This window comes from Schistocerca americana, chromosome X, assembly GCF_021461395.2.
Source record: "Schistocerca americana isolate TAMUIC-IGC-003095 chromosome X, iqSchAmer2.1, whole genome shotgun sequence".
NCBI classification, from domain to species: Eukaryota; Metazoa; Arthropoda; class Insecta; order Orthoptera; family Acrididae; genus Schistocerca; species Schistocerca americana.
The window spans coordinates 952905972-952929436 of NC_060130.1; positions in this window are offsets into that span (position 1 = coordinate 952905972).

Sequence of the window (23465 nt, forward strand, 5' to 3'; positions counted from 1 at the left end):
TATCGTCCAAAGATGTGGGTTGCGAAATTGTCACTTCTGATAACGAGATTGCCTCGAATTTCTGTGATTTTTCGGGAATGAAACTGATTTAATTACAGCTGTCTGCCTGTTACTGGTCAACAGTCTTCCCTGTTCACCTTAATGATCAAGGTATTTAACTTGGCAAACGATTCTCTGCTGTATGAGACGCTGTTCAGTGTTCCCACGGTCCAGAGAGCAGAAGATCCGCAGATGAGATTATTTTAATCTGGTGCTAGGAGAAACTGTGACAGGCAAAACTCCTCGTTTCTTTTAATCCGCCGGCACACACCACTTCTACAAAATTATATCGCTTGACAACTCCTTTTACTCTACAGAAGGATCTCTAAATGTGTAATAATATCGTTTGTGTGTGTGTGTGTGTGTGTGTGTGTGTGTGTGTGTGTCTGTGTGTGTGTGTGTGTGTGTCTGTGTGTGTGTGTGACAGACAGAAAGAGACAGAGAATTAAAAAAAAATAGCTTGAGACAATCACGAAAATGGTCATCATGTTGCCATATTTTTCACAAACAAAGTCTGCTGCTTTATAGTTGTAAAAATGATATTTTCCGCATCATAGGAAGATGTCGAAATTATGTACACTAATCTACGCTAAAATGATTTGTTAGGAATCGTTCTTTGTGGTTCAGAGATCAATTCTCAGTGCTGTTACACATTTAAAATAGTGTCAAATAAAGATCTCCAGTCTTTGACCCACGAGCAAGTGTTAGAACTGCCACTAATGCAATACCATTAATAAATTCCATAGACTACCCTAACTTCGTTCAGAAATGTTCAGAGTCCGACCACTGGGCTGACAAACATACAATACGCTGCCTCCAAATTGTTCCTTTCCACTTTCGGAGATAATCTGCACAAAGATGGAACACGACAGTGGTTCACAGCTACATTTCTGAGCCAAAACATTGTGACCACGGCGCATCGCCAGCCTCCATGCCCTTTGGTGGCGTTGTGGTCATGTGACGCTCTATGGAAAGTATGTAAACGGAGCAGAGACGAATGGGCAATTACTCTAGCGCCGATACGGACAGCAGATGGGCAAATCCATTCACTGACTGTCACTAACTGCATGTTCTTATGGCACGGCGCATTGAATATCTCGGAAATGGCGACGCTGGTCGGCTTTCCACGTGCAGCTGTCGTGAGCGACGACAGAACGACGAGTAGCCGGCAAGCTTGGACGTTCACGCCTCATTACGGAACGTGGAGACTGGAGACTTTCCCGCTCTGTGAAGTAGGACAGGCGGCGATGAGCGCAAGATCTGGCGACAGAGTGCAAGCTGGTGCACGCTCAAGTGTTTCGGAGCACACCGTTCAGCTCACATGGTTGAAGACGAAACCAAGCAGCAGACGACCAGTACGTATTCTATTCTCCGTTGCAGTGGGCACGGAATCATTTAAATTGGAATGCGAATCAATGGAAACCTGTCGTCTTTCGGATGATGACCTTATTGCCACACCAGGTCCAGATAAGCCGTCATCTAGGCGAATCGCTGTTCGAATCATGCATCGTGTCGCGTACACAGGCTAGTGGGGATAATATTACGCTACGGAGAACATTGACTGGGGATTCATTGTGCTCTGTTGTAATAATCAAAGACGCCATGATAGCTGTGGACTACATGCAAGTTATTGCGAACCTCCTGCATCCCTTCATGGTTGGTGTCTTCCCCGACGACGATGGCATCTTCCAGCAACTGTCCGTGTCACGAGGCCAGAATTGTGCTGCAGTGGTTCGAGGAGCATGATAGTACACTCACGTTGATGCTTGAGCCAAAAAATTCGCCTAATCTGACCCCTAGGACGCTATCGTGCTCCAAATCCGCGCCCACAAACCAACGGCCCCTGATCATAGTGGAGTTAGTGTCGTCCTCCCGACTAGTCCCTTAGGCAATGTCCATGCCTAAGTGGGGGTTCCGACGCTACCACATCTTGCTCACTTATGCAGTCGCCGTTCAGCAGCTTCTTAATCATCCAACATATCCTATTCTTTTTGCATACCAGAGCCATCGACCGTCTGACAACCGTCCTCGGGTGGCATTACCAGTTGGAACGCACCTCGCAGCGATCTGCCAGTACCTGCGTGTATCCTCCTTGGAATATACTCACTGTGTTTTCTCGCACACCTCCTCTTAGTTGTTCCTCAGGCTACGAAATTAGGACCGATGGATTCCGTAGAAATGTTGGAACACGTGAGGCAATACTGACCCAACGACTTATCTTAGAAAATAGGTTAAGGAAAGGCAAACCTACATATCTAGCACTTGCAGACTTAGAGAAAGATTTTGACAATGTTGACTGGAATACTCTCTTTCAAATTCTGAAGGTGGCAGGGGTGAAATACAGGGAGCGAAACGCTATTTACAATTTGTACGGAAACCAGATGGCAGTTATAAGAGTCGAGGGGCATGAAAGGGAAGAAGTGGTTGGGAAGGTAGTGAGACAGGGTTGTAGCCCATCCCCGATGTTATTCAATCTGTATATTGAGCAAGCAATAAAGGAAACAATAGAAAAATTCGGAGGAGGAATTAAAATCCATGGAGAAGAAATAAAAACTTTGAGGTTCACCGATGACATTGTAATTCTGTCAGATGGTTCAGATGGCTCTGAGCACTATGGGACTTAACATCTGAGGTCATCAGTCCCCTAGAACTTAGAACTACTTAAACCTAACTAACCTAAGGACATCACAGACATCCATACCCGAGGCAGGATTCGAACCTGTGACCGTAGTGGTCGCGTGGTTCCAGACTGAAGCGCCTAGAACCACTCAGCCACCCCGTCCGGCATTCTGTCAGAGACAGCAAAGAACCTGGAAGAGCAGTTGAACGGAATGGACAGTGTCTTGAAAGGATGATATAAGATGAACATCAACGAAAGCAAAACGAGGATAATGGAATGAGGACGAATTAAATCGGGTGATGCTGAGGGTATTAGATTAGGAAATGAGACGCTTAAAGTAGTAAATGAGTTTTGCTATTTGGGGAGCAAAATAACTGCTGATGGTCGAAGGAGAGAGGATATAAAATGTAGACTGGCAATGGAAAGGAAAGCGTTTCTGAAGAAGAGAAATTTGTGAACATCGAGTATAGATTTAAGTGTCAGGAAGTTGTTTCTGAAAGTATTTGTATGGAGTGTGGCCATTTATGGAAGTGCAACGTGGACGATAAATAGTTTGGACAAGGAAAGAATAGAAGCTTTCGAAATGTGGTGCTACAGAAGAACGTTGAAGATTATATGGGTAGATCACATAACTAATGAGGAGGTGTTGAACCACTGCGCCATCTCGCTCGGATTTGACAATTTTGCAGTTATCTTATCTAATAAAAGCTGCACAAATATTAGGTGTACAACTTTGCCCGTCCGTTTTGCAATAGGAGTCGAAAGTGTCATACAATAAGCTTAAGCATATGTAAACAAACGTCATCAACATATTAGTCGATTTCCGATTACGTTATAAATTTATTCTCGACAGAATATGTCAACTTAGGAGCACAATTCTCGTCCTTTGCGGTAAGTTTTAATTTTCTGCATTAACATGAAGAAATCTGAGACTGTGTCTTATAAAATGCTGGTTAATACTTTATGATGAGGAACCTGTTAGTGAAAGAACGTGCATAGAATGTTTCCTACTCTTCGAGAATGGTGATTTTGACGTCGAAGACCGGCATGGTGATGAAAGAAAGAAGGTTTTCGAAGCTACTACGGAAGCAGTCACAGGAGATCGTTATCGAAAGCAGCTGACGCGTTCGAGCCGACCACAGAGAGACAAACGGCCGCAGTACAGCGGTAGACTTTAATAGGTGATTTTGCCGTATGACAGTGCTTGATCTCATGTTACAAAACCAGTCAAAACATACTTGGAAATGTTGAAATGGGACGTCTTACCCCACTCGCCGTGTTCTCCAGACATTGTTCTCTCTGACAACCATCTTTTCCGACAAATGGCACACGGCCTGCCTGACCAGCACTTCCATTCATATGAACAAGTGCAAAATTGGATCGCTTTATCAATCTCCTTAAAAGACGCCCAGTTCTTCCGCCGTGGGATTCGTGTGCTGCCCGAAAGACAGGAACCCTCTGAATAGTAAATTTTTTGTAATATTTTCTCAATAAAGCCTCTAACTTCTGTGGAAGCAAAATTGTAGACCAAATATTTAGTCATATCGTGATAAGAATTCATATTAGCGCAACTTGCATAGATTGGAAACTCGGTTTAAATGAACACAAAGGTAAAATTTTGCACTTCAAAAAACGCAAAAAGTACTATTCTGTGGCTACAGTACTAGTGAGTCACAATTGGAATTAGTCAAACGAACTGGCAAAATTCAATTAGTCTGCAAAGAAGACTGATTAAAGAACACTTGTACGTCGTATCTTAGAATATTGCTCAAATGTATGGGACCTACACAATTTAGGACGAATAGGGGATATTGAACTTACACAATTAAGGGCAGTACGAATGTCACGCAAAACGACACAGGGATGTGGAAAATCCTGAAAACATACAAAAACACCTTACGTAACATTCTCATGGGAAGTGCGAACACAGTGGCAGACTAATTAAAGCGCGTACGGAGGCATTTAAACAATAATTCCTCCCGGTCTTCATAGGTGAAAGAGGCGGGAAGAAACCTTCGTAGTGCAATGTTAGAAGTACCCTCTGCCATGCAGTTATCAGTGTTTTACAGAGTATGGATGAAGACGACAGCTCCTGTTTCCTTTAGCTGGTTATATACCGGAGATTCGAAAAGGTTTTGTCAGAATCGAGCGTACTGCGTTGTAGCGAGGCCTACTGTTCAGTAAGACATTTATGCCATACCAAACCTTAATGAGAGTCGTCGCTGGATCTGAAAGCGCTAATGAGCAATACCTCAATGGCCGGAGGCCGCTCTTTTCTCGGCAGTAGGATGTCTGGGTCATGATGGGTAGGAAGTCGCTGTCTGGGATGCATCCCTTGTTAATATTTCAGCACGGGCTGCTCTTCGGGCGTTAGTAAACACGTGCTGCTAGGAAGGAAATCGAAAGTTGTGAGTCAGTGTCCGTCCCGTCCTGGCCTCACCTTCTGTTTGTCGTTCGCCACTCAGCAGGCGAGAGGCAAGTTCTGGAGGTGCCCACTTCACAGTAATCGATGTCCCGCAAAATCGTCACGGTTCGTGCTTTCTGGATAACATCGGACAATGGCTTCCAGCGAGCGGCAGAACAAGCACGTCAGTTGCTTACTGAAGGATTGTGTTCGTATGAAAGCTACAGCCGAATGTTTTTCGGAAGACAAGCACGTAACATGACAAGTTCAGCCCCTGTCAGAGAATAACGTAGAGTCTGCTTCTTTAAGTATTCGAATTTGAAAGTGAAATCTTTTAATTTCTTAGTACTGTCGTCTACAGCCGTATGGAGTTATTAAGTGACGACATTTTTCCTTACTTAGGCTGTATTAATTAAAGAACACGCTCTTCTGATACCAGCCTGTGTGGCTATTATCAAGTGATCAATCCATACTGTAACTTTTGAGGATGAAAATGTGGTGCAAGTAGGCTGTGCACTTTTTGTCTTTCTTTTTTTATTTTGGACCATGTTTTCATTCTCAAAACACGTTGAGGCTGCAGAGCACCACAAAAATAAAGTTTTAAAATACTGTTAACTAACAAAAATATGTGTAACATTCTAATTGGAGGAATGTCCGAAAAGATTAATCAGGCTTTAGAAGACAATATCTTCTACGTGAATGAAAACAGAAACCTGCAGTAAATACGAACTGAAAGTTTAGTTCGGCACCGAATGTAAGGTGCTGGTTCATGCAGTCGCCGGCAGGGGTGGCACTGGTGCAGCAGCCTCACTGAGGCAGTTGAGATAATTAGATAATTGCGAGAATATACCGAAAACTTGAATTTTCAGCAAGACTGTGCACCACCGCAGTGGCACAAACATGTAAGAGTATTTCTTAAGAATGAGCTGCTAACACATACGAGTATATCTTGGATTTTTTGTAGGCCATAATAGACCCGCGGACATCGGACACGGACGTCTACTTACTTTGGATTAAAACGGGATCATGGCCTATTCCATGTTGACCGCCTCGCTAACAGGAACATTACGGAAGGACAGTTCGCCCAACACCAATCCCTTTTACAGATTTCAGCTTGACGGTCAAGAAAGCTGCATATTACGACTGGAACTGTGACTGGCACGTATGCCAGCACTGTAAGGGCGGCTATACAACCGAACTTCTCATCTTGGTGGAGCTTAATCGTCGTCATGTGACTTCTATCTTCCGTATGAGGCTGGGACACGGGTGTCACCCGCACACCTATACATCTACATCTACATCTACATCTACATTGATACTCCGCAAGCCACCCAACGGTGTGTGGCGGAGGGCACTTTACGTGCCACTGTCATTACCTCCCTTTCCTGTTCCAGTCGCGTATGGTTCGCGGGAAGAACGACTGTCTGAAAGCCTCCGTACGCGCTCTAATCTCTCTAATTTTACATTCGTGATCTCCTCGGGAGGTATAAGTAGGGGGAAGCAATATCTTCGATACCTCATCCAGAAACGCACCCTCTCGAAACCTGGCGAGCAAGCTACACCGCGATGCAGAGCGCCTCTCTTGCAGAGTCTGCCACTTCAGTTTATTAAACGTCTCCGTAACGCTATCACGGTTACCAAATAACCCTGTGACGAAACGCGCCGCTCTTCTTTGGATCTTCTCTATCTCCTCCGTCAGACCGATCTGGTGCGGATCCCACACTGATGAGCAATACTCAAGTATGGGTCGAACGAGTGTTTTGTAAGCCACCTCCTTTGTTGATGGACTACATTTTCTAAGCACTCTCCCAATGAATCTCAACCTGGTACCCGCCTTACCAACAATTAATTTTATATGATCATTCCACTTCAAATCGTTCCGCACGCATACTCCCAGATATTTTACAGAAGTAACTGCTACCAGTGTTTGTTCCGCTATCATATAATCATACAATAAAGGATCCTTCTTTCTATGTATTCGCAATACATTACATTTGTCTATGTTAAGGGTCAGTTGCCACTCCCTGCACCAAGTGCCTATCCGCTGCAGATCTTCCTGCATTTCGCTACAATTTTCTAATGCTGCAACTTCTCTGTATACTACAGCATCATCCGCGAAAAGCCGCATGGAAGTTCCGACACTATCTACTAAGTCATTTATATATATTGTGAAAAGCAATGGTCCCATAACACTCCCCTGTGGCACGCCAAAGGTTACTTTAACGCCTGTAGACGTCTCTCCATTGATAACAACATGCTGTGTTCTGTTTGCTAAAAACTCTTCAATCCAGCCACACAGCTGGTCTGATATTCCGTAGGCTCTTACTTTGTTTATCAGGCGACAGTGCGGAACTGTATCGAACGCCTTCCGGCAGTCAAGAAAAATAGCATCTACCTGGGAGCCTCTATCTAATATTTTCTGGGTCTCATGAACAAATAAGGCGAGTTGGGTCTCACACGATCGCTGTTTCCGGAATCCATGTTGAATCCTACATAGTAGATTCTGGGTTTCCAGAAATGACATGATACGCGAGGAAAAAACATGTTCTAAAATTCTACAACAGATCGACGTCAGAGATATAGGTCTATAGTTTTGCGCATCTGCTCGACGACCCTTCTTGAAGACTGGGACTATCTGCGCTCTTTTCCAATCATTTGGAACCCTCCGTTCCTCTAGAGACTTGCGGTACACGGCTGTTAGAAGGGGGGCAAGTTCTTTCGCGTACTCTGTGTAGAATCGAATTGGTATCCCGTCAGGTCCAGTGGACTTTCCTCTATTGAGTGATTCCAGTTGCTTTTCTATTCCTTGGACACTTATTTCGATGTCAGCCATTTTTTCGTTTGTGCGAGGATTTAGAGAAGGAACTGCAGTGCGGTCTTCCCCTGTGAAACAGCTTTGGAAAAAGGTGTTTAGTATTTCAGCTTTACGCGAGTCATCCTCTGTTTCAATGCCATCATCATCCCGTAGTGTCTGGATATGCTGTTTCGAGCCACTTACTGATTTAACGTAAGACCAGAACTTCCAAGGATTTTCTGTCAAGTCGGTACATAGAATTTTACTTTCGAATTCAATGAACGCTTCACGCATAGCCCTCCTTACGCTAACTTTGACATCGTTTAGCTTCTGATTGTCTGAGAGGTTTTGGCTGCGTTTAAACTTGGAATGGAACTCTCTTTGCTTTCGCAGTAGTTTCCTAACTTTGTTGTTGTACCACGGTGGGTTTTTCCCGTCCCTCACAGTTTTACTCGGCACGTACCTGTCTAAAACGCATTTTACGATTGCCTTGAACTTTTTCCATAAACACTCAGCATTGTCAGTGTCGGAACAGAAATTTTCGTTTTGATCTGTTAGGTAGTCTGAAATCTGCCTTCTATTACTCTTGCTAAACAGATAAACCTTCCTCCCTTTTTTTATATTCCTATTAACTTCCATATTCAGGGATGCTGCAACGGCCTTATGATCACTGATTCCCTGTTCTGTACATACAGAGTCGAAAAGTTCGGGTCTGTTTGTTTTCAGTAGGTCCAAGATGTTATTTCCACGAGTCGGTTCTCTGTTTAATTGCTCGAGGTAATTTTCGGATAGTGCACTCAGTATAATGTCACTCGATGCTCTGTCCCTATCACCCGTCCTAAACATCTGAGTGTCCCAGTCTATATCTGGTAAATTGAAATCTCCACCTAAGACTATAACATGCTGAGTAAATTTATGTGAAATGTATTCCAAATTTTCTCTCAGTTGTTCTGCCACTAATGCTGCTGAGTCGGGAGGTCGGTAAAAGGAGTCAATTATTAACCTAGTTCGGTTGTTTAGTGTAACCTCCACCCATAATAATTCACAGGAACTATCCACTTCTACTTCACTACAGGATAAACTACTACTAACAGCGACGAACACTCCACCACCGGTTGCATGCAATCTATCCTTTCTAAACACCGTCTGTACCTTTGTAAAAATTTCGGCAGAATTTATCTCTGGCTTAAGCCAGCTTTCTGTACCTATAACGATTTCAGCTTCGGTGCTTTCTATCAGCGCTTGAAGTTCCGGTACTTTATCAACGCAGCTTCGACAGTTGACAATTACAATACCGATTGCTGCTTGGTCCCCGCATGTCCTGACTTTGCCCCACACCCGTTGAGGCTGTTGCCCTTTCTGTACTTGCCCAAGGCCATCTAACCTAAAAAACCGCCCAGCCCACGCCACACAACCCCTGCTACCCGTGTAGCCGCTTGTTGCGTGTAGTGGACTCCTGATCTATCCAGCGGAACCCGAAACCCCACCACCCTATGGCGCAAGTCGAGGAATCTGCAACCCACACGGTCGCAGAACCGTCTCAGCCTCTGATTCAGACCGTCAACTCGGCTCTGTACAAAAGGTCCGCAGTCAGTCCTGTCGACGATGCTGCAGATGGTGAGCTCTGCTTTCATCCCGCTAGCGAGACTGGCAGTCTTCACCAAATCAGATAGCCGCAGGAAGCCAGAGAGGATTTCCTCCGATCCATAGCGACACACATCATTGGTGCCGACATGAGCGACCACCCGCAGATGGGTGCACCCTGTACCCTTCATGGCATCCGGAAGGACCCTTTCCACATCTGGAATGACTCCCCCCGGTATGCACACGGAGTGCACATTGGTTTTCTTCCCCTCTCTTGCTGCTGAAAATCTTGCTGCTGAAAATCTTCGCTTTCGTACACTGTGGTCAGGAGACAATGTTGTTTGTGGATCTGAACCACGTCATTTTGGCGTGGCCTCCCTACAAGTGTAGCCGCTTTACTGCACCGTTCTGCAGCTTTGACCTATAAGTTGTGAGGATCTTCTCCTCCATTAGCACCAACACGGTTCGACACCTGCGTCACAATTTTGTGTTTTTAATTTATGTTACTAATTTATCTTTGTACTTCGCACTCTCATCTTTGTTCTGTTGTGAAAACTGCACTAGTGTTAACTTGACACTTTTGTAACTACTGAGACGGCCGCTGTAGCCGAGCGATTCTAGGCGCTTCAAATGGTTCAAATGGCTCTGAGCACTATGGGACTTAACATCTGTGGTCAGCAGTCCCCTAGAACTTAGAACTACTTAAACCTAACTAACCTAAGGACATCACACACATCCATGCCCGAGGCAGGATTCGAACCTGCGACCGTAGCAGTCGCGCGGTTCCGGACTGCGCGCCTAGAACCGCTAGACCACCGTGGCCGGCTCTAGGCGCTTCAGTCTGGAACCGAGCTGCTGCTACGGTCGCAGGTTCGAATCTTGCCTGCCTCGGGCATGGATATGTGTGATGTCCTTACGTTAGTTAGGTTTAAGTACGCTACTGGCCATTAAAATTGCTACACCACGAAGATGACGTGCTACAGACTTGAAATTTAACCGACAGGAAGAAGATGCTGTGATATGAAAATGATTAGCTTTTCAGAGCATTCACACAAGATTGGCGCCGGTGGCAACACCTACAACGTGCTGACATGAGGAAAGTTTCCAACCGATTTCTCATACGCAAACAGCAGTTGAGCGGCGTTGCCTGGTGAAACGTTGATGTGATGCCTCGTGTAAGCAGGAAAAATGCGTACCATCACGTTTCCGTCTTTGATAAAGGTCGGATTGTAGCCAATCGCGATGGTGGTTTATCGTATCGCGACATTGCTGCTGGCGTTGGTCGAGATCCAATGACTGCTAGCAGAATATGGAATCGGTGGGTTCAGGAGGGTAATACGGAACGCCGTTCTAGATCCCAACGGCCTCGTATCACTAGCAGTCGAGATGACAGGCATCTTATCCGCACGGCTGTAACGGATCGTGCAGCCACGTCTCTATCCCTGAGTCAACAAATGGGGACTTTTGCAAGACAACAACCATCTGCACGAACAGTTCGACGACGTTTGCAGCAGCACGGCCTATCAGCTCGGAGACCGTAGCTGCGGTTACCCTTGACGCTGCATCACAGACAGGAGCGCCTGCGATGGTGTACTCAACGACGAACCTGGGTGCACGAATGGCAGAACGTCATCTTTTCGGCCGAATCCAGGTTCTGTTTACAGCATCATGATGGTCGCATTCGTGTCTGGTGACATTTCGGTGAACGCACATTGGAAGCGTGTATTCGTCATCGCCATACTGGCTTATCACCCGGCGTGATGGTATGGGGTGCCATTGGTTACACGTCTCGGTCACCTCTTGTTCGCATTGACGGCACATTGAACAGTGGACGTTTCATTTCAGATGTGTTACGACCCGTGGCTCTACCCTTCATTCGATCCTTGCGAAACCCTACATTTCAGCAGGATAATGCACGACCGCATTTTGCAGGTTCTGTACGGGCCTTTCTGGATACAGAAAATGTTGGACTGCTTCCCTGGCCAGCACATTCTCCAGATCTCTCACCAATTGAAAACTTCTGGTCAACGGTGGCCGAGCAACTGGCTCGTCACAATACGCCAGTCACTACTCTTGATGAAATGTGGTATTGTGTTGAAGCTGCGTGGGCAGCTGTACCTGTACACGCCATCCAAGCCCTGTTTGACTCAATGCCCAGGCGTATCAAGGCCGTTATTATGGCCAGAGGTGGTTGTTCTGAGTACTGATTTCTCAGGATCTTTGCACCCAAATTGCGTGAAAATGTGATCACATGTCAGTTCTAGTACAATATGTTTGTTCAATGAATACCGGTTTATCATCTGCATTTCTTCTTGCTGTAGCAGTTTTAATGGCCAGTAGTGTAGTTGTCTGAGGGACTGATGACCTCAGATGTTAAGTTCCATAGTGCTTAGAGCCATTTGTCACTACTGCTGGCTGTGTTGTGTTCGACTTTTACTGTTTTTATTTTACATTAAGAACTTGTGTCTGTATGTCGAACTCTTTTTTATTGTTCTGCTGAGGAAATTGCAGTTATCTTAGCATAGCACTTTTGTAACTATTGTTTACTATGTGGTCTTTGCTGCCCAAAGCCAAAAGTAAATAAATAGAAATACAGTGAACTGCGTTGACGGTAGATCGTCCATAAAGGGCGTACGGATTTTGCATTGCAACATCGGACTCCAAGGTCGCTTTATCTCACTATATGTGATTTTGTTTTGAGGTCCTGAGGTTTATATGCCTCCCATTCCAACAATTTAGGATGAACTGCGGCGCCACATTGCAACAGCACTGAATGCAGTGACTCCAGAAATGCTCGCAAAAGTATGGTGGGACCGATTTGACTATCGTCTAGAGTTATGTCATATTTATATGAGTCCGCAGCTCGTGGTCTGGTGGCTAGCGTTGCTACCTCTGGATCACGAGGTCCCAGGTTCGATTCCCAACCGGGTTGAGGATTTTGTCTGCCCGGGGACTGGGTGTTTGTGTTGTTCTCATCATTTCATCATCATCATCATCATCACTGGTGACGGGCTAGGTTGGACTGTGAAAAAAATTGGACTGCATAAAAATTGGAAACTGATGACCGCGCAGTTGGGTGCCCCACAAAACAAAAGATCATCAACATATTTGTACTCAAAGCACTCCGTTTTCAGGCCACGAGTGGTCTACCGGGACCATCCTCGGTGGAGAATGCGGATAGGAGGGGCGTGGGGTCAAGCACACCGCTCTCCCGGTCGTAAGATGGTATTCTTGACCGAAGCTGCTACTATTCGGTCGAGTAGCTCCTCAATTGGCATCACGAGGCTGAGTGCACCCCGAAAAATGGCAACAGCGCTTGGCGGCCTGGATGGTCACTCACCCAAGTGCCGACCACGCCCGACAGCGAGACCGCGGCCGATTTAAAAGGCTACCACCGAGCAAGTGTGGTGTCTGTCTGTGACACCACAATCTGTACGTAGTGATCAGTTGGTGATGGCCATAACGGTCGAAATCGGCTGACCGTGGTAGACTAATTTATAGAGCCGGATTAAGGAAGAATGATGGCACTTCTAGTGAAATTTCTTATTACCACCAGCTGAATATAGCTAATGTAGTTAACAATGTGTACTGTACATTTATACGTTCAGAAGTAATTTCCGTAATTATCACGTCTGTAATTACGATATGAAACTGGCTTGTCTATTTGTTACTTGCAGAAGTAAAAAAAAAATGGCTCTGAGCACTATGGGACTTAACAGCTGTGGTCATCAGTCTCCTAGAACTTAGAACTACTTAAACCTAACTAACCTAACGACATCACACACACCCATGCCGGAGGCAGGATTCTAACCTGCGACCGTAGCAGTCGCGCGGTTCCGGACTGAGCGCCTAGAACCGCTCGGCCACCGCGGCCGGCCAGCAGTGACTTTCATGGGGTATAGACAGTTAACTGAGACATTGAGTGTCTTTCTGCGATGTTCAGCGATGAGTCTCGCTTCCGCTTATGGCGGTCAGATCGACGCCAACGTGTCCGCAGACGACTGGGTGATAAGTCACAGAAAGCAGTGATTCTCGGAACCCATACCTCTCCAGTTCCTGGAATCGTGATGTGAGAAGCTATTGGATATCACAGTAGGATTAATTTGATAATTGCTGAAAGAAGTACGTTGCAATAATGGTAATTCCTGTTGTTCTATCAATTAGGGTACCAAATTACATTCTGTAGCAAGGTAACGCAAGAGTCATCATCGCAGATCACAAACGTCTTGATAAATGGATCCTTGACTGGCTTTCCCAATCCCTTGATATATAACTCATCCAGCTTCGGAACACGTGTACTTTCATACGAGACTCCAGGCAGCAATATTCATGAACTGACACATGTGAAAGTTCCTGGCAGATTAAAACTGTGCGCTGGACCGAGACTCGTACTCGGGACCTTTACCTTTCGCGGGCAAGTGCTCTACCATCTGAGCTACCCAAGCACGACTCACGACCCGTCCTCACAGCTTTCTTTCAGTAGTGCCAGTTCTGTAGGGATCGCAGGAGAGCTTCTGTACAGTTTGGATGGTAGGAGACGAGTTACTGCCAGAAGTAAAGCTGTGAGGAGGGGCTGCGAGTCGTCCTGGGGTAGCTCAGATGGTAGAGCACTTACTCGCGAAAGACAGAGGTCCCGAGTTCGAGTCTACGTCCGGCAAACAGTTTTAATCTCCCAGGAAGTTTCATATTAGCGCACACTCCGCTGGAGAGTAAAAATCTCATTCTGGAACTGCCACATGTGTTTCAGGCATGGCAAGAAATTCTTCAAGATAATATTCGCAGGCTATTTATATCCGTTCTACCAAGAATACGAGAGTATATTCTTGTCCTTGGCAGTCCTACCTCATACTGATGCTGAAGATAGACATCAGCTCCAAATTTAATGAAAGTGTAATTATTTAATCCCCGTTATACACTGACGCAAAAAAGTCACAACGCCAAGAAAGAGTTGTAAGACATGAACTAAAGTTGTTAGGTGTGTTTCTACATTTGAAAGATTATGTCTGCCCAAATTTCGCGCTAGTCACGTTAGAGTGGCACTACTAGCGTCAATATAAGAGAGAAAATCTAGTTTACTCTAAATACAAGCTGTAGCTGTAGAGCCTGGACGTGGTGAGTTGATGTTAGTCAAGAATGCCTTTAAGGGGACAAAGATGTCATTATCAACATCTCAATGAGCTCGAAGCTGGTCGTGCACTAGGGCTACGGGAAGCTGGATGTTCCTTCTGCGATACTGCAGAGAGACTTTACATGAATATAGTCACTGTATATGATTGCTGGCAGCGGTGATAACGACAATGTACGGTCGCAAGAAGACCAGTAACGTGGCAATACCGAGAGGGAAGACCACCGTGTCTGGCGTACGGCTCTGGCTCATCTTACTGCATCTGCAGCTGTTGACACCATAGTTACACAACCAGCAATAACAAATGGGTTACTTCAAGGACAGCTCCGAGCCAGACGGCCTGTAACATGTGTTCCAGAAACCCCAAACCACCGCCATTTACGACTTCAGTGGTGTCAAGAGAGAGAGTTCACTGGAGGGCAGGGTGAAGGTATGTTGTGTTTTCTGATGAAAGCTGCTTCTGCCTCGGTGCCAGCGATGGCCGTGTGTTTCTTACAAGGGAACCACCCCATTGCACCCCCCTCAGATTTAGTTATAAGTTGGCGCAGTGGATAGGCCTTGAAAAACTGAATCCACATCAATCGAGAAAACAGGAAATAGTTGTCTGGAACTACGAAAAAATAAGCAAAATATACAAGCTGAGTAGTCAATGCGGAACATAGGCAACATCAAGGAGAACGTCAGCTCTAGAGCGCCGTGGTCTCGTGGTTAGCGTGAGCGGCTGCGGAACGAGAGGTCCTTGGTTCAAGTCGTCAATCGACTGAAATTTTAATTTTTTGTTTTCAGACAATTATTATCTGTCCGTCCGATGCGAGGTAACTGCTCCGTGGTATGGGGACGCCACACCTAAACAAACATCGAAACACGCGTCAGTCGACTACAGCGCACGGAAGAGAGAGTATTCCTGCAAACGAGGCTCCCTGGCTGGCAGTTTACTGTTCACTACTTTGGACGAGAGTGCATTAAATGCGTGAGATGTATTCCGTGGGCAATATGAATCCAGCAAATATAGCTCGCGACTTCAGTAACAATCGCACGGTTTTGCGGTGCGGTCGCAAAACACAGGCACTAAACTTATTACAGTGGACAGAGACGTCAGTCTGCTTTCGGCCGGTGAGCGGCGAGGACGTCTTGTTTACGTCCCGTCCGCAGTGTCGCGGTCCCGTCGGCAGAGTCGCGAGCGCGCGTAGTTTGTTTACTTCCTCGCCGCAGCTAATACTCGCGTCCGTTAACACTGAGTCGCTATGGCTCACTCGTACAGAAAAGCTACCATCAAGATCAGCTTCCAGCCCGACTACGCACGACCACGAGCCTTTGAAGTCGAACGATTTATCCGTGACGAAGTTCAAATACCAACACAGCACATCATCGGTATCCACCTATCCATCACAAGCAGCGTCGTTTACGTCAAGATGGTCGATGACGAGTTATGTCACGCAGTTGTGAACAGATGCGCGAACACTCTCAAGTTCAAACACTCCGATGGTCACATCGGAGAGGTTACTGTTGACCATGCTGGACTAGGATTACGCACACTAAGAGTCTTCGAACTACCTTTCGAAGTACCACCGGACGTCGTTACCTCAGCTTTCCGCCCTTATGGGACGGTAATTAGCCACGTGGCCGAAAAATGGAACACCTTCGAGACGTACCAAGTCCTCAACGGCGTCCGACAAGTGAAAATAGAATTAAAGAAACATGTGCCGTCCTACTTAGTCATAGGTGGCTGTCGAGCAATAATAATGTACGACGGCCAACCTCGTACTTGTTCTGGTTGCGGCCAGGAGGGTCATGTCCGCTCGGCGTGTATTCAACGTCGGATTACACAACTTCCATTGCATGACACGACACCACCTCCTACGCTCACGGCCCTCCCCCTCAATTACGCAGAGGTGACACGATCGACCGTCATGACAGACGACAACCCCCCCGGAAGACAGGAAGCGTTAGAATGCGCACCTGTCGCCGGTCCTGGATTGACCAACACCATTACGGTGTCTGCAGGGGTTGAAGAACGCCGCCCATCGACTCCACAAGAAGATTCGGACGAGAGAATGGAACTCGACGCTAGGGTTGCACCGACCTCTGTCTTTCTCCCTGAGGGGGATGCTATACGGGAACCACAAACTCTTTCGGACTCAGAAACCCACGTCCGCAAACAAAGGTCACCGAGAAAACATAAAAAGCGACGTCGCACACCCTCAGACGATTGCCTCCAGCGGACGTCTTCTCCAGTTGACGACCGGACGGCCGACGAAACGACGAGGAGAATGGATGACACGAGATCGCCCTCACCTGTCACTTTGTCTGATGTTGACAAATCCGTTTCCGCTCCCTCGGACAAACGGATGGCCAGCACAGCGCCCGCCGTTGGTACACAACCGGAAACAACTGCGGATTCACCCTTAGTCACTCAGCCCACAAGTGTTCTGCCGCAGCCACCGTTAACTTGCGGACCTTGGGCGGATGACATTGAAGACGATTCTACGGCCGCTGTGGTGGATGAGGAGAGGGGTCTCTCCTCCCACACCTCGGCCCCTCCCGAGTAGCAACAGATGACGGCGCGGACGCGGCCAGCAGATCACAGGCCCCACCTTTTACGGCGACACTGACGGCAGCCCCCACCCCAGGAGACGATCTACAAACCTATCGCTTAACGACCATCAACATTAACACCATTCGGACACGTACGAAGTTGTCGCTGCTCCAAGACATGCTCAATGCAGCAGACGTTGACATTGTCTTTCTCCAAGAAGTCTTCGTCGAAGATTTCCCGGGTATGTATGGTTATACGGCTCATGTGTCCCACGCCTCGCCAACTAACAGTGGAGTCGCCATTCTCCTCAGAGAGGGCCTCGAGGCGGACGAAGTCCGATATCTCCCCGACGCTAGAGGAATGGCCGTAACGGTGCAAGGCGTCCGGTTTATCAATGTGTACGCCCCTTCCGGAACGAATCGCCGTCGTGACCGATCGCTCTTCTTCGCAGAAGGGATAGCACCGCTTTTTCAGGGCAGGCACGATGACTTGATATTAGGGGGCGATTTCAATTGCACCCAAGCACCTAAAGATCAGCTGCCACGCCATTCACCGTGCCCCGAACTTGGGACACTCATCGGCGATCTCCAGCTAGTAGATACATGGGAACATGTCCGAGGAAATAGACCGGGATACACCCATTTCACGAGTCACTCGTCTAGTCGCATCGATAGGATTTACGTCTCCCGTCCTCTCGCGACAACGGTGAGTGACGCGGAGGTGTGGCCAGTAGCCTTCTCTGATCACGAGGCCTATATATGTGCCGTCACCCTTCGTCGCCAACGGGTGTGGCGCAGCCGACATCCCTGGAAATTAAACCTTGCTCATCTCGCTTCTCCGGATTGTCGACGCGCCATCGAAGACTCGTGGAGTTTGTGCGTCCGCCGCCTCCCAACGTATCCTACGTCGATTAGTTGGTGGTTAACCTGCGCCAAGCCGGCCCTACGGCGAACCTTTATTACGTATGGTCGTGAGACTGCTGCTTGGAGGCGGCAGACCCTTGATTTTTATTTCACCGTCCTTCGCGAATGCGCCTCCTTGCCACCCACACCGGAACGACAGCTGACAGTTCAGCGTGCGAAAGCACAGATCGTAGCCCATATGCGCCGACACCTCGAAGGGACGATCGTCCGAGCACGGACACAAGACAGACTCGCAACGGAACGACCCACCATGTACCACGTCATCCGAGAACGTACACTGCGAAGACGGGCGCTGATACATGCCATCACCACTGAGGACGGGCTTCATCACAGCACACAACGCGATATTGCTGCAGCCTTCTTCGACCATTACGCACGACTTTATTCTGCTCAATGTTCCGACCCGATGACGGTGACAGCAGTCTCACAACTGGTTTACGGCATTGTCCCACAGGATTTACAAACTGAATTATTGAACGACATTACGGAAGACGAAGTTATCGACGCCATCGGTAAAGGAGCGGCGAATAAGTCTCCTGGCCCCGACGGGCTCCCTGTGGAGTTTTATAGAACTTTTCAGTATGTACTGGCTCCCAAGTTAACAGACATCTGTCGGGAGCTTATGTCCCCCGCGGTGCCGCTCCCTGCGACCTTCGTAGAAGGAATAATTATACCGGTTCACAAGCCTAAAGGTGGGGCTCGAATACAAGATTACCGCCCGCTAACACTCGTCAACTGCGACATGAAGATATTCACCAGACTATTAGCAAACCGTCTACGACAGACCCTACCTTACGTCATCTCGCCAGATCAGACTTCCCTAGGGGGTATCAACAACATCCACACAGCACTGTGTCGATACCGTGACTTAATAGCCCTAGCCAGGGCACGCCGCGTCCCGGGAGCGCTGGCATCACTAGATTTTAGCCAAGCGTTTGATCGAGTGGATCACGCATACCTAACGTCCGTTCTCCAGCACATGCAGTACCCACAGCAATTCACAGCCGTCGTGATGCGCCTACTCCGAGGAGCGACTTCCAAAGTGCTCGTTAACGGGCGTCTCTCGCAGTCCCTCCCGATTTTCCGCTCCGTCCGTCAAGGCTGCCCCTTGTCGACGATACTATATGCTCTGGCACTGGAACCGCTCCTCTGTGGTCTCCGTCAACGCCTCACCGGTCTTACCCTACGTGACGTCACATTTCGCTGTACAGCATATGCAGACGACCTGGTTCTCGCGTTCCGCAATCGCGATGATGTCAACAGAGCACTAGAATGGATTACCACGTACGGTGTGGCTTCCGGCAGCTGTCTCAACGTCGCCAAATCGGTCGCCATGGCCATAGGAGACGGGTTGACCCCAGCGTGTGTCGAACCCCTACAGCTTCGTGGCACTATCAAATGTCTCGGAATAGAGTTTCACGACGACATACGGCGCACCGCGGCTCTTAACTACCGCCGCTTATTACAACAAATTCGGGTCCAGATCTTCAACCTTCGTCTGCGGACCCTCGACATTCTCCAAAGGACACACTTCGTTAATGTTTACCTCGCATCGCGCCTTCCACACATAGCGCGTGTTCTCCCAATACCGTTACTGATGGCTCGACGTCTATTAGCGGCATTCGGAGCCTACGTCAGTACAGGCATGCTCTTCAAAATCAGTTATGAGTCACTGACCCTTCCCCCAGAAAGGGGAGGTCTTGGCCTAGTCCATGTCCACGACAGAGCTGTGTCCCTGTATGTCAGCTCACACATCAAGCTGTGGCGCCACCACCCGGAAAGTTTGACAGGTTTGCTGTTGGAGTCCTTAGCTCCGCCGTCCATTATGCCCCCACTGACGACGCAAGACATACCCCAACCCTTCTACTACTTCGGGAACTTTTACATTGAACACAGCTATTTCCGTATCGCAGTACCACCGACGAAACAGGAGTCGGCGCGGGATATATATCATGTACTACAGCAGAGGCGCCCACCAAACATCGTGGAGACGAAAAGCCCTCAGGTTAATTGGAAGGTGGTGTGGAAGACGATTCACGCAATTCCACTGGACACAGCCGTCCGATCCACATGGTACATCACAGTCAATGGTAAACAGATCACCCGATCACGCCTCCACAAGATAAACATGGCGGAATCGCCTCTCTGCGTAGACTGCGGGATACCAGACACGGACGAACACCGTCTCACATGTGGCGCGGCAGAAGACGTATGGCGCTTGGTGCGACAAATTTTGTCGTATTTTCTACGAGTGACTCCGGAACACATTACACCTCGGTTTCTACTATTTCCGGATCAACAGTATTTCCCGCGCGCCAAGACCAACGCTGTCACGTGGATCCGTGCGCATGCGGTACACTACTTATTTCACGATGGACCTAAAGATGTATTAGACTTTTGGAACTACCTACAAGAACGTCATTGCAAGATCGTACGGAACCCAAAATACAGACAGTATTTTTCTAATTACTTAGGGAGTGCCCTACGCGACCCACCACGCAGCTGGATCATCAACAGGTAGGAGAAGATACCCATTGAGTGAGCTGACATGACTAAGTTCGATTCTCGGTGGAACAACATGATATACGTGAAGACGTACCTGGATGATGAAGCGTAAGGAGAGTAGCGACACACCCTTCTGTATCCTGTATGAAGCACTTTTTTTTCGTTTTCCCCATATACATTACCTCGGTGTAGGAACGTGCCGAGATATTGTTTTCTTTTTCTCAGAGCACGATGCGGTGCTAGATACATTTATTTTTGTTGTGGTATAAAGTAAAACCACATTAAGAATGTATTAAAACAGTAAATAAAAATAAATAAATAAACAATAATTCCCACAAAGATTTCCCCTTCCCATCCCTGATTCCTTGACGGACGAGGGGGACACTGCGACCAGGCCTCGGGTTACGACCCCTGATCGCTCTGCCTTCCGCGCCCTCCCACACCTTCTTTAAAAAAAAAAAAAAAAAAAAAAAAAAAAGAGGCCCTCAGATCAAATCTTCCCTTGAGTGAAAAATTTACGTTTTTATTTTCAGTTTATGTGAAAAAAAAAAAAAAAAAAAAAAAAAAAAAAAAAAAAAAAAAAAAAAAAAAGAGTCGTCAATCGACTGAAATTTTAATTTTTTGTTTTCAGACAATTATTATCTGTCCGTCCGATGCGAGGTAACTGCTCCGTGGTATGGGGACGCCACACCTAAACAAACATCGAAACACGCGTCAGTCGACTACAGCGCACGGAAGAGAGAGTATTCCTGCAAACGAGGCTCCCTGGCTGGCAGTTTACTGTTCACTACTTTGGACGAGAGTGCATTAAATGCGTGAGATGTATTCCGTGGGCAATATGAATCCAGCAAATATAGCTCGCGACTTCAGTAACAATCGCACGGTTTTGCGGTGCGGTCGCAAAACACAGGCACTAAACTTATTACAGTGGACAGAGACGTCAGTGAACGAACGGACAAATCATAACTTTGCGAAAATAAAGAACGTAAAATTTTCACTCGAGCGAAGACTTGAACCAAGGACCTTTTGTTCCGCAGCGACTCACGCTAACCACGGGACCACGGCGCTCCTAAACTCAAATTGTCTTTGATGTTGCGTATCGTAGACATGGACTACTCAGTTTGTATATTTTGCTTACTTTTTTCATAGTTCCATACAACTTCTTCTTGTTTTCTCGATTGCTCTGTGTTCAGTTTTTCAAGGCCTATCCACTATGCCAACTCATAACTAAATCTGAGGGGTGTGCGATGGGGAGGTTCCCTTGTTAGGAGGGCGCCACAGGCTCGGCCGGGTAACTCAACACGCTCTACAGAGTGTCGATACGTTGCCTTGGCCTGGTCGATTACCAGATCTGTCTCCTGTCGAGCCCATATGGAACATCATTGGACGGCAACTCTGCTGCCATCCACAAACAGTATTAACCGTCCCCGTATTGACCGGCCGAGTGTAGCAGACATGGGACTCCATCCCCAAACTGACATCCGGCACCCGTAAAACAACGCATGCACGATTGCACGCGTGCATTCAACATTCTGGCGGTTGCAGCGGCTATTAATGTACCAGCATTTCACATTTGCACTGGCTTAGCTCATGCTTACATCAACCTGTTTGCAATCAATGTTATTCACCTAAATATGTTACCTAGACAAATGTGTTCTCGTAATTTCATTATTCTATATTAATTATTTTATGGTGTTGCGATTTTTTCCCGTCAGTGTATAATGAAGTACTGCACAAAGTTTGATAAATATCGGACTGTTGCCTCACAGTGTTGCACTCCCCATTTTCATCACTTTAACACAAACATTTTACGCCTCACAGTAGCAATATAAAACAGGCCAGGCGGCGCAGCGATATCGGACGGCAATCAGCTTCCACCGATCGCGCCTCGCCGCGCGGGATTAGCCGAGCGGTCTTAGACGCTGCAGTCATGGACTGTGCGGCTGGTCCCGGCGGAGGTTCGAGTCCTCCCTCGGGCATGGGTGTGTGTGTGTGTTTGTCCTTAGGATAATTTAGGTTAAGAAGTGTGTAAGCTTAGGGACTGATGACCTTAGCAGTTAAGTCCCATAAGATTTCACACACATTTGAACATTTTTTTTCGATCGCGACTCCACCACCACACCGTCTTCTAGCACAAAGTCCTCCTTCCTGAACTTGGTGCCTCTGCACTGCCAATGGCAACTCATACATTAGCCATTGCAACGGTAACGTAAATCTGCACGTCACTCTAGTCTCAGATGACCCGAAACAGTACTCTATGAAACTGCGGGTTGAATTTATACAAGAGCAACAAATACGAGGGTAATCCCAAAGGTAAGGTCTCCTATTTTTTTATAAGTACATAGACCTGTTTATTTCTAGAATGGTTTACATCAGTTCACAGCTTGAACATTTACCTATTTTTCGACATAATCACCATTACTGTCGATGCATTTTTGTAGACGCTGTGGCAGTTTTTATATGCCCATGTGATACCAGCTCGCCGCCATTCTGTTCTTCATTGACCTCGTGGTCGGAGCTGAATCGCTGGGACCACAGTTAACGCTGACAGGTACTGTGAGGCTCTGAAAAATCTCAAACAGGCAATTCACAACCGGAGAAGAGGAATGTTGAGCAAGGGCGTACACATTCTCCATGACAACGCTCGCTCACACATCGCTCGGCAAACCGTTGCTCTCCTACAACAGTTTCAGTGGAACATAATCAACCACCCACCCTATAGTCGTGACTTGGCGCCCATTTCCCTGCGTTAAAAGAACATTTGGCCGGAAAGCGATTCAGCTCCGACGACGAGGTGAAAGAAGAGATTCATAACTTTCTGAACAGTATGGCGGCGAGCTGGTATGGAATGGGCATGCAAAAACTATCACAGCGTCTACAAAAATGCATCGACAGAAATGGTGATTATGTCGAAAAATAGCTAAAGGTTCAAGCT